This window comes from Trachymyrmex septentrionalis, unplaced genomic scaffold (assembly GCF_001594115.1).
Source record: "Trachymyrmex septentrionalis isolate Tsep2-gDNA-1 unplaced genomic scaffold, Tsep1.0 scaffold15, whole genome shotgun sequence".
NCBI classification, from domain to species: domain Eukaryota; kingdom Metazoa; phylum Arthropoda; class Insecta; order Hymenoptera; family Formicidae; genus Trachymyrmex; species Trachymyrmex septentrionalis.
In genome coordinates this window covers 1,111,479-1,121,105 of record NW_017304653.1, presented here as the reverse complement: position 1 = coordinate 1,121,105, position 9,627 = coordinate 1,111,479, and the positions used below count along the sequence as shown (strand labels likewise).

The following is a 9,627-nucleotide window of genomic DNA, read 5'->3' as shown; positions in this document are numbered from 1 at the left end:
ATCGTACGTTCATTTAAATTCAAGCTAGCCGCATGCTTTCGAAGAGATCTTTGCGGGCTTTTTTTCAAAGCGATGCGTACGCGCTCGATGTTTTCGGGAGTTCGAACGTTTTTTTGGGACCTGGTGGCTTTATTTTATTCACGACACCTTTCTGGCGAAAATTTTTAACCCACGAACGCACTGTTACTTCGGTTGGTACTGGTTTATGCGGCTGAATTGAAAAACGTTTTCGAAATGCGTGTATGGTAGTTATATAGGATTCCTGACTTTTAAAAAACATCTCGACCGCGAATGCACGGTGTTCTGTCTTCCACTCACTCATCGCGACGAACGAATACTGGAAAACGAAATGTGGCAGATCAGACTATCACGCGCTCGCGCTCCCCATCCCCTTACTTTTTTTTTGTAGTTGCAGTAGCGATTTGAAATACTATAGGTTCCCGTGTCGCACCCTGTATATATATATATATGTATTTAACGTACATTTAGAAACATTGCCTCGCACAATAAAATATTTAACTTGCAAAACTTGCAATAATTAAAATAATTCATTTTTTTTATTATTGAAATATCCAATAATTATTACATTTCCTGGAATTCACGTTTTAGATATTTCTGTTATTTTTAATATGTATGCATTGCGCGCAATAATTTAGAGTGTATATATTGAATGTGTATCGCGCGTGCAGACGTATAATGTTTATACATTAATCCTCAAAATGTAATTAATATGAGACTTGATAATTTGCTGTGACTTTAACTCTCACAGCTTTTTTTATAAATAATCACTTACATAATTCTCTATAAATTTAGACAGACTCGGAAAATCTAAAATCTTGTATCTACAAGATACAAATTTTACTTAATATATTGAACATTAAAAAACAAAAGTCACAATTATTTGGAACATAACTTGTTATATTTTTATTTGCGATAATATTATTTGATTATAATTTTTCTATATATTTAAGATAAACTTTGAATTTATAAGATTGAATATTATCAAGCATACTTCTCTTAGATATAAAAAATTTGAGAAATTTGATTTATTTCTTTGAATATTATTTTTAATTTTTTACTTGATAAATAGAACAACTCTTTTGCATCAACTATGGCAAAAATTTAAAACGAGAATTTCAGCTACCTACGTGAGAATGTCCGTCGGCATGTTGCTCTTGTGACGTTTGCCACGACCTATCCAACTTACAATTCCAGGACACTTCTCACACGCTCTCACGTCTACTTGCCTATGCGAGTGTGCGTATTTATGCATATAAGAAAAAACATACAAAGAAAAAAGCAAGATATATGAGAACAGGGTCCGTCAGAAATTTTTGTTGTCCTGTCTACCAGCTTAGCTTATTTTGCAAATGAGATATATGTATATTCGTAGCACGTATAAAGTACGTCAAAAAAAAGATAAAGAAGTAAAGAGCAGCGAGAGAGAAGAATAGAGTTACGAATTGTTAAATAATTGAAATTGAATTTAATTGTTTAGTTTATTATACAATATAAATAAAGTTGAAATAATATATAAATGAGTATTGATGAATTATATATTTACTTATTACTGCGCATCATATTACTAAAAAATAAATGTACAGGTCTGGTTATTAGATGTTTTTTGAAAATTAAATTGAGAAAATCGTCTAATCTACATTATAAGAAATTAATTTTACATTATGAGAAATTCAATGCAAAAAATTCTTGCAGCAGCCCTTTGTAAACTGATGAATTTATCAGAATTAAACGATAATGAATTAAATTAATAAAAACAAAAATGAGAGATAAATATTATGTATGGTTATTAATATTAATATAATAAATTTCTATTTGCTGTAAATTTATTATATTATTTGCGTATATTTTGAAATAAATAAATATTTTAAAATAAAAATTAATTTCAAATTACTTTAAATAATAATATCAAATATTTTTGCTATTATTATTATTATTATTATTATTTTATTCATTATTTTTTTGTGAATTAAAGCTTTGACTTGTAAAAAATAATATAAGTATTCTAAATATTGACAAAGAATATGTGAAATAAAGTTTTTATTATATTTTATTTTGCCAACAATATGACAACTTTTTTGCCACTAGTTCTCTTCTTTGTCTCTTTTTCTCTCTTTCTCACTCTCATTTTGAAATAAAATTCTTTTAGTCGGATTTTTCCTGCTTAGAAAAGCTGTTAAATCAAAAAAGAGAGTGCCAAAATGCATTAATCCTGCGAAAATCGTATTACAGAGATTCATTATTCTTCTGAAATACGTTTTCTTTTGTACTGTATATTCTATTGAAAGAACTCTTATATTTTTTGAAAACTCATATCGTCGTAAGATTGCATATATCATCATTTACATATATTATTTTTATCTCAAATCAAATCTCTTAATATAATATGCAAGGTTCATATATTTCCGTATATTTTGTTTTTATAGAATTAGATAATTCAAGGTTTAAGAATTTTTTTGTTACTTCAACAGATTAATCCTCTCAATAGTTTGTAAGTTTAAAATGTTATTTACTAATTTTATTTTTCAACAGAATTGTAACTAATGATAGAAACGAAGGCGGCACATTATTTGAAAAAGTCTTTCTTCTTCTAAATCTAATTAAACTGCTCTCAATACATTCTTAAGATAGATAACAAAGAAGTTATTTTTAAAGACATCCATGTCTCAGAATTCCATTACACATACGTTATAAATATAGAAGTGTTTTTTCTCTAACATTATTAGATGGCATTGGTGTACTCAAAACAAAAACAAAAAAATTTACCATGACATTTATTATTTTCTAAGAATTAATTAGCATTAAAAACAGATCTATGCTTTTAATGAGTGTTGTAATGAATAAATGTTCTGCCTTTTTAATTCCTTCCGGCTTGGTTGACTTTGTCCATGTCGTCTGGACGCCATATATGCTAAGAAAAAACGCAGATGATGTAACTTGGAAAAGAAGTGGTTATATTTGAGCGCGTTTATAAGAACCATCTGGTCTAACATAATTTATCACGGATGTAGTAACTCTCAAATTAAGTCCAACTTTAAATTAGTGACTTCTGCCTTAATTGCCATGTCAGTAACACTGTGGAATAGTATCAACGCACACAAGTATACTTTATATGAGATATTCATATAATATTCACAGTAAAATTGTATTCTCTACACAACAATTATCACATTATTATATGCTGCAGTTTGCTAATCGATGCATATTGTGCACAATGACTCTTTAATTATCATTTTACGCTGTATAAGTAGTGTCATCAGATAGATCACCATACTCATCAATGATATAAGTAGTAATTATAATAATTTATGTAGATATTAACAGCTTTCTCTTTCTCTGTCTCTCTGTTCAATCAGTTTATTAATTTTATTTATACAAGCAAACATGACGTACAATCATCATTTTTTGGCCCCGCTTAATTAAACAACTTCTGCTGATTTTTTAATAACAGGTTATTTAATTCGACAAGAAATACAGTCATCAAGTGTGATATAATTAATCGTCCTGTTAATTGCAATATACGAAAATAAAATGAAAATCACATCAGGATCATGCGATTTATTGATGAATATCTTATCCTCTTCTGGACGCTTACAATTGTCGGAGGTCACCATACGAAAATCTTGTTATGCAAAGATAATGATTTTGTCGAATACCATCACATCTACGTACGAATACACATCTGCATTTCGAATGAGATCTCACGCACAACAGGACCAGTTGGCAAAACGAAACATAGAAAAAAAAAACATATAATAGAAAGATATATAGTAAATCGATCGTAAAGTATTAATAGATATGCATGGTCCTTTATTGATGCAAACGATCTGCCTTTATTTTCGAGATTCTTTTGACGCTTCTCGGTGATAAAGATTTGTTTATTGATGAATATTATCTCTGCCATCGGCAAATTGGCCTTGATGAAAGATCCGCAACCGATTACGTCATTGCTCAAAAAGGTTTCGGCGGCCTTGTCGAAACCTTCGGTCGAATAAAATACGCATTCTTTTCGCGCGAAAAAGAAAACACAGCGTAGCGTTAGCGTTTCAATTAAGTGAACCTAAAGTGACAAACGTGACTTTCACGATTTCAATTCGTCGCTTTTCTGATGAGAAGTAAGTCAAAACATCCATACCCATCCTCGAACCCGCTATCTCGCAATCTCTGCGAGAAATATATATTTCTACGTAAAATTGCGCTAACGCCATTATTGTCTCGTGTATTGTCGTTTCCATGTGCCCGACGGTGACGTCGTTTGAATTTTTATGCCATTGTTTCGTGGCGAGTTTAAATATTTATTGCCTGTCGTGTATAACGTCGCGGTTACGAGATATACGTCCTGCCATTCCACGAGTTGCGTTATTACATTATATTATGACGCCAGGATATATGTTCGGCAGTTGACATTTACATTGATGGCTTATTCGAAGAATTCGTTTTCATTAAATTCATAATATTCGACATTTTTTCGTTATTAATTGGTTACACTAGCTATAGTAATTTTTGGTAGATCTGATTGTGAGAAACGATAATTACTTATTTATCAAAATATTTTAGTGACAAATTTCTTTAATTTGCGCATAATCTCTTATGTAAGATTATTGTCAACCACTTATGATATTTATCTATTCGCTGTTATCACATGCAGAAACGAGAATAGAATTATTTGTACTACTTGATAACACGGTGTGCAGGTATTAGAAAATTCAATGCTTACTCGCTTAAAACAAGGTATCTACGAATTGGATTAATTATCTTTATCTCTTATCCTGTTTTGTGGTGCCTCTTAAAGGTGTCCCCAGCTGTCTCAACTGCGACTCTATCAAAACGTTAAAGTAAAATTTTTTTCGTTATCAATGTGATAACGCGAAGGTCACTGCTGGAATAATTGCCAAAATAAACACGACATTGTGTAAAAAACACTGCCAGATAATCTTCACACGCTGTTTTGGAAATCACATTGTTAATGTACAATGTGTACAAAAAAAGAAATTTTTTGACAAGTTGCATAAAAAAAATCGCCGAGTTTGAATAACAATTTTTCTAAAATGATAGTTTTCTAAATTGATAGTTTCTAACAAAACTCACTTTTAACGATTATTTTCGAATTACATATGTATGATACTTTTTCTAAATTCATATCCTCACTGATTTTGTTTCAACTCCAGTGTCTTTTCTCTACATCTATACATGTGCTTCTAATCGTATTGACCTTTTTTTGAGTGCAAGTGTCATTACGAAAGAAGAAAAAGTCTTTTGCCAATGTTTACTTGAAAAACTATAAATTGTTCTTTGCTGAATGTGTATGTGTGTGTGTGAGTGAATGTGTGTGTATGATGTACTATCTTTTTAATAAAACTACATATGTTTTGTAAGTATAATCTTAACCCTTTTATCAATGCATAATTTTTTATTCACTATTATGTTTCACAAGATTTTTGCAAAAAATATAAAACTGAAAATGAGATAAAGTTTATATAAAACTGTCACTAGAAAGAAATAGCTTTTGATAACAAAATTTATACAAAAATATATATAGGAACTTTTATTGTTTTAATCGTCGATATAAGTGAATTAACAGAAGGATAATCTGTTTTTGATAATTATTTTTACAATAATCCGTCTGAATTTTATGGAAATTATAATTTTAATTTATTGAAATTTTTAATGTCTGAAACGTTATGGAAAAATCATGTCTGTTACGTAATGTTTCGCTTGAAATGCTTTGATTTTTATTTAGAATATTTTTGATGATACTAATAATATATTAATAATATTCACGCAGATCGATTAAAATAGGACACACTATGTGACTGTATACTGAATGGCATTTCACGTTAGTGTAATCTGCGTCATCGATGCTACAGCACATACTTCAATCAACTGTATAACGCGCGCATCCTCTTCACTTAACAGCGATAATCGACAAAGTATATGTTCAATTTCTATAACACTTCCTAGACTTTCAGTAATTATCATTTATTAAACATTGTGAGTGTTAATGCACTGGTGCGATAATACAGTAATATTAATGCACTCATGTATTAATATTTACGATTACACGATGTTTTATGTTACTATATATAATTTGTGATTATCGTGCAGAGATATTAATTTAATTCTCTTACCAAGAGCTCTACTCGGAAGTATAATTAGTGAGCAATCTGTCTCTCTCTGTCTCTCTCTCTCTCTCTAATTTCTCCGGTTTTTATCTTCTCGAATTAATAATCGCGGACATTTTATTTACACGACGCGTATCTCGAGTAGCATTTTATATCACCATGCTCTCGTCCTTTGGATCATTTCTCAAGCTGTTCCCGAGAGAAAGAGATATTGTTTGCTGACATTATAGCGCGCTTCATTCTGTCGAACACGAGATACTCAAGAGTTCACGGAATAGGCACTCTGCCAGATACGCAGCGGATACCAGACGCAACGCCAAAGCGCCGATTGTTTATTGCCGGTGACGTATCTCGACAGAGAAGTGTCGTGCAAGATAAATATTTCCGAGATAGTAAATTAATTCGATGTGTTGAATCAATTAGATGGATTTTCGCGGAGACAATCTAGACATTTTACCGAAGTTGGCGGGGAGAAATAAATCACTGCGCCGCGATTCCGGAGAGAAGACCTCGAGCGCATGCAGATTGTAAATCGAATGAAATCACACCGCTAGCCTTGATCTATAACTGTCTTGTGCCCGAGAATGTGTCCCCGCATGGCGTCCTAACAATGTGCTTGATCCTTTTTTCACGGCACATTGTAACATTATACATCTGTAGTTGCATCGATTGTTTATTCAAGATCGTCCACACTCTGCCGGTCCTTCTCTTCGTGACAAAAATATTATATGTCTCTGCAACGAGCACTCTGCCAAAGAAATAATCAATCAACGCAGTGAGTTAAAATGAAAATTTAAACATCTGACCACAACTCACTGCAGGTAGAAGTTGCCGTATAATTTTATATATTTATTTACAGTCTTTTTCATGGTTTGGTCATAACGAAGAAGTTTATTGAGGGTCAGACCGTTATAGCTTTGATCCTATTATATAAGCTATTCCATCGCACGAGCAAAAAGATTAGGGTCATAAATGCACGTGTTACGCCGTCAAGATACGGCGAACACGAGCTTAAACATTTTCTCACTTCGGTTACTTTATACGTGTGCACAGACAAGCAACAGGTCGTCATTTCCAACACTTGTGATGCAACGCATAAATTAGCAACATTGTCCCGAATAAACAAGTGTGCAACTTCACGTGCAATGAATGCACACTCGTATTTATTAATGATAAGAAATTAATTGTAAAAGTAATTACAAAAAAAATTATGTGTTGAATTACATATATGTATGTAAATATACAATTGATGCAGCGAATTGGCTGCATATAATAGTGAACGAAATAGATTTACTACATGTAGTACATAATAGATCGTGTACTTGATAATATGTTAATTAGCGAGGAAAATATACGTCACGTCATTCTTTCTTGAATATCCGATTATGCAAGCTTATATACACAGTGGTGCGTTCACGAAGTATTTGTTATAATAATCCATCAATGTGTCAATCTATCAATGCCGAATTAATCATTTACATAATTCGAAGATATTCTTGATCCCTTTTATAATTTGTAAATATTCGAGACATATTTCTCGTGTACATTTAACCTTTAGAAACGAGGAAGTCGATTTCGGGTTTAGACTGGCTTCAGTTTTTTTTTTAGAATATTTATTAGCATATATTAACATTATTTTCTTAAACCAAAGAAATTAAAAAGAATCATCTTTTATAAAGGTTAGATTACTACAAAATCGAAAGGACAAAGAACCAAATTTAAAGGATTAATTGTTAATTATATTATAAATAAAATCAAAATTATATATACGTAACATCTGATATGTTACATAATATTTATATATAAGCGTGCGCGCGTGTTATGTATATATTAGAATGTTCATATTAATACACATTGCACTTTTATCAAATAATAATGTAACTATGTTATCTATTATCATATGAAGAAAAAATTAATTTTACGTAAATGTATTATATGTATATTGCAAAGAAAAAATTATATATTTTATATAATTTTTTATTATTGATATTATAGTTTAATGTGATTATTGTTAATATTATAATAAGGGATATTAATATTGTTAATAAGGGATAGAAGCCTTAATTAAATTTTGCGATTGATAGTAATTGAAAAATATCAATGATTAATTAAATTCATAACTATAACGATTTTAATAATGAATATAATGTTTATTTAAGAATGTTTATTATGAAACAATTATAAATGTTTATTTGTTGTATTTAACTCGCGTGCGCGATGATATAAATAATAAAACGACTGCCATTTCAAGGTCGACAATCAAATGGACTGCTTTGATACTATTCTGTATAAAAAGAATATAACGTGGAATAAAACGATAAATATATCAGTTTTAATTTTATTTTACATAATTATATTTTTTACGGTATATATCTTGACGTAACGTTTAGTGTGCAGGTAATTCAATTTAATATCCTTTTAAAGTATCTTCAGTTTAGTCTCTTATAATGATTTCTGCGAAAATTCTCTCAGAATGGCTGATGTCGTTTTTGCGAAATTATAATGAATGAAATATCTCTCATATAATGAATGAAATAAGTATCTCTGATTTCCAACATCGAAACAAAGAATGGAGTAACAGTAGCGATAAAAATACAAAGCTCATGATTATTATTGAAATTATTGAAAATTTCTTACAAATTTAATATCTTACAAGGAAAGCTGTAAAAACGTCCTCCTCCGATTTTGTATATTATTTTCAAGATAAAAATAAAGGGCACATATTTTTTTATAAAGGGTCAATCACAGGGGAACGACGTTGCTTATTTTATTAGAGGGTATAACGTCCCTTTTGAAAAAAAATCGGTCATTTTTTTTTAAGTGAATATTATCGAAAACTGTAAGAGATAGAAAAAAATGTTTAAAAGTTGAATGGTTTTAAGACTACTTAATAATTATAATGAAAAAACAAATTTTTTTTATTTAAACAAATTTTTAAAAACTATTATTATAAAGTACTTTCCAAACTATTCAATTTTTATTGAGAACATTTTTTTCTATTTTGTACAGTTTCGACTGATGATATTCTCTCACTTCGAAAGGAAATAATCAATTTTCTTCAAAGGGGTACTGCATTCCCTAAAAATGCATTTGCCTTTATAAAAAAATGCGTAGTTATAAAAAAAATATGCAGTAATGTGATGGTCATATGTAAATCGTATATATATTGTAAGTTCTGTTAAATCGATAAAATAGCGATTTCGTTCGAAATTTGATTTTACTTTAGGATTCCCTTAAAATATCTTGTAACTATTATATCAAAAGACGTCTTGTTATGTCTTATTATATCCTTTTATGTTCTTATTTTGGACATGTGTGTTATATCTGAGTGTATTTTGTAACAAAAATAGTTGATGTCCTTATACATATATATAAATACATTTAACGCGTATCGGAATTGTACTTCAAAAATCTCAGCGTTATAAATATACACACGTGTAAGATATATACGCCACTGTTTACTAAAATACACACTGTACACATATTA

The 9,627-nt window shown here is 30.0% G+C and overlaps 1 protein-coding gene across 3 annotated transcripts in view; it reads left to right on the top strand.

The window, feature by feature from the left end:
* Positions 1–9,627, top strand: part of LOC108745838 (circadian locomoter output cycles protein kaput-like) — a 104,126-nt gene that overhangs the window by 75,668 nt on the left and 18,831 nt on the right. The gene's annotated exons all lie outside the window — the stretch shown is intronic.